This window comes from Camelus ferus, chromosome 9 (genome assembly GCF_009834535.1).
Source record: "Camelus ferus isolate YT-003-E chromosome 9, BCGSAC_Cfer_1.0, whole genome shotgun sequence".
Taxonomy (NCBI): Eukaryota; Metazoa; Chordata; class Mammalia; order Artiodactyla; family Camelidae; genus Camelus; species Camelus ferus.
In genome coordinates this window covers 36,827,400-36,830,062 of record NC_045704.1, presented here as the reverse complement: position 1 = coordinate 36,830,062, position 2,663 = coordinate 36,827,400, and positions in this window count along the sequence as shown.

The window sequence follows — 2,663 nt, the reverse complement described above, 5'->3', positions numbered from 1 at the left end:
CTGAGAGGGGCAGTGGGATTATTTCCACTTATATGAGGGATATCCAGTGGCATGGGGGTTTTACGTTGGATTCAGTGACAGCTAGGTAAATATAATGATGAATGCTCATTCTCAGAAAGGGGCCCATGGTAAAATGACGTGGCAACAGACATGACCCATGTGACAACAGACTAGAATAGGTGCAGGGTTTTTCTCACAGTGGGGGATTGTACACTTTAAAATTGTGGAGGGAAAGAGAGGATGGGTTACAGCAAAACAGGTATTCTGATTGATCAAAGGGATCTGGGCAATACCATTTGTGCACACAGGAAAGGGAGGACCATACCAGCAGTCTGTGGCAATGAGTTCCTCCCAAGCTTAAAGGTTCTGTGGGCAAATAGTCTTGCTGAGAGGCAGGGGAAAACAGGGCGTGGGAGAGGAGCAGGAACTCATAACTTTAGGGATGGAGAGATAAAAATAAAGACTCATCTCAGGTGAGGACAAGTCATGGTGAACTCAGAGTTATTGTGGGAAGAGCAGGAAGGGTCTCCAGACAAATGGTAAGGACAAGAAGCAGAGGAGAAAGGGGGGGGGAGCACCCAGGTGGGTCTTGTTCCGTGGTCTTGAGTGGCAGCTGACCACCTCCTGACATCGTCTACTTGTTCCAAGTATCATGGAGGATCTGCTTCTGGCCGTCATCTGCTTGGTGTGGGGGGTTGCAGGGAGCTCTCTATTGAGCCTCAGTTTGAGGTCCCTGCTTGAAATCCTTCTGCAACCTGAAAAGCTCTTGTATTTCTTTCGTTGTAAAACATGAGTCCAAGGTTGAATACCCTGTGATTTGACAGCAGTGTGAGCAATGAGTAAAACGGTATAAGGTCCCTTTGGGGCTCAAGATTGGTTTTCCGATGGTGGCATTTCTAGAATACTCCATCGCCTACTTGTGAGTCATTTGAGGGATGATCAGGAAGTTGTAAAGGGAAGTCAGTCAAGGGAAGGCTTGACTTGTTGATTATAGGATTGAGTGTATTCTGTTAATCCTTGACAAGTATCTCAGGGTTGTCACATGAAGTTAGAATCTTCCACTAGACAAGATGAATAAGGCATCCTTAATGGCCCTCCTGTGATCATTTCAAAAGGGGGTAGCTTGTGTGGCAATAGGGGTGAAGATCTGAGAGGCACAAGAGCAACGGGCAGTTTTTGTGGCCGTGGTAAGTCCAGTTCTTCAGACAGGTTAGCTGATTTGGTCTTGAGGATGCTGTTGGCTCTTTCTAGGGCACCAGATAGCTGAGCATGGTTAGGGCAGTGGAGTCTTTGACTACTGTGTTGCCTTTTCGATTTCCTGTATAATTTTACCAGTGAAACGTGGGTCACTAGAGACGGTGGAGGGGATAACCCAAGTGGGGAAGATTTGTTGCAGAAACACATTGGCACCTGATATTGCTGAGGTATTCCGGCAAGGGAGGGCCTCTAACCATTGAGAAAACAGGCAGGCGAGAGCAAGGACATGTTGGTTGCCTTGTGCGGTTGGTAACCGGATACAATCTATTTGCCAGCGAAGGACGATCTGAGGGCAGCTGCCTCCCTTCCTTGCCCCACCTTGACGGTTTTTCCAGGGTTACTTTTCTGGTAGGTGAGAAAAGTGAACTGCCTCATCCAAATAAAACCAAAGGGTCCAAACTACTGTTTGTCTACTACACCCAGCATTTTGTCCTTTCCATGTGAGTCATGTTGTGCAAACCATACACACCATACTCGGGAGAGACTTAAGAGCTAGCTACCAGGGAGCCATCTCGGTGATTCCAAAGTCCATCTGAGTGGCTCAGACACCCAGCTTTTCCCCATCCAGTGCTTGCTGAGTCTTTTGCTGTTATTTGGGCCATGCGGACCTCTTTTATGATTTCCTTAGGCGTTATCTTAAATTAGTGCTCTCTCTCAAGGGAAGGGGACTAATCCCACTGGGGTCTAGGGCCTCAAAGCAGGATGCAGGGGACATAGTCCCAAGGCTTGGAAACTGCTTGGATTCTTGGGTGGTTGGGGAAGAGGCTGCTAATTCATCATACTTGTTGGGCCTCATCTGATTTTTTTTTGCGCTGTTTCCCTCAGTTTTAACCATCTGCTGGGGTAATAAAAATGCCTCTAGAAGTTCTGCTATTTGGGGCCCATTTTTTATGTGTCTTGTGTCCTCTCTGTTTCTATCACGTACCAAAATCATGCACTAATCCACAGGTATGGTGGCTCGCAGCATAACCTTCATTCCTTCTGCTGTTACGCAAGCCCAAGTGAGAGCAATTAACTCAGCTACGTGGGCTGATCTGACATTTGGCAAGACTCGATGTTCTAGAGGTTTATGTTGATCAGTGATGGCATATTGAGCCTGGAAGGCCCCATCTTCCTTCCAGAGGTAGGAGCCACTGACACGAAGAGTGAGGTCAACTTGGAGGAGGGGGTTTTCTGATAAAGCTCACCTAGGATAGAATAATGATCTAGTGTTAATGACACAGTTGTGAGACGTTCCATCAGTGGATAAAGGAAGCAAGGTGGCAGGATTAAATTTTTTTTTAATTGAAGTATAGTTGTTTTACAGTGTTGCGTTAGTCTCTGGGGTACAGCAAAGTGATTCAGTTATACACACATATATATATTGTTTATCAGATTCTTTTCCATTATAGGTTATTACAAGGTAT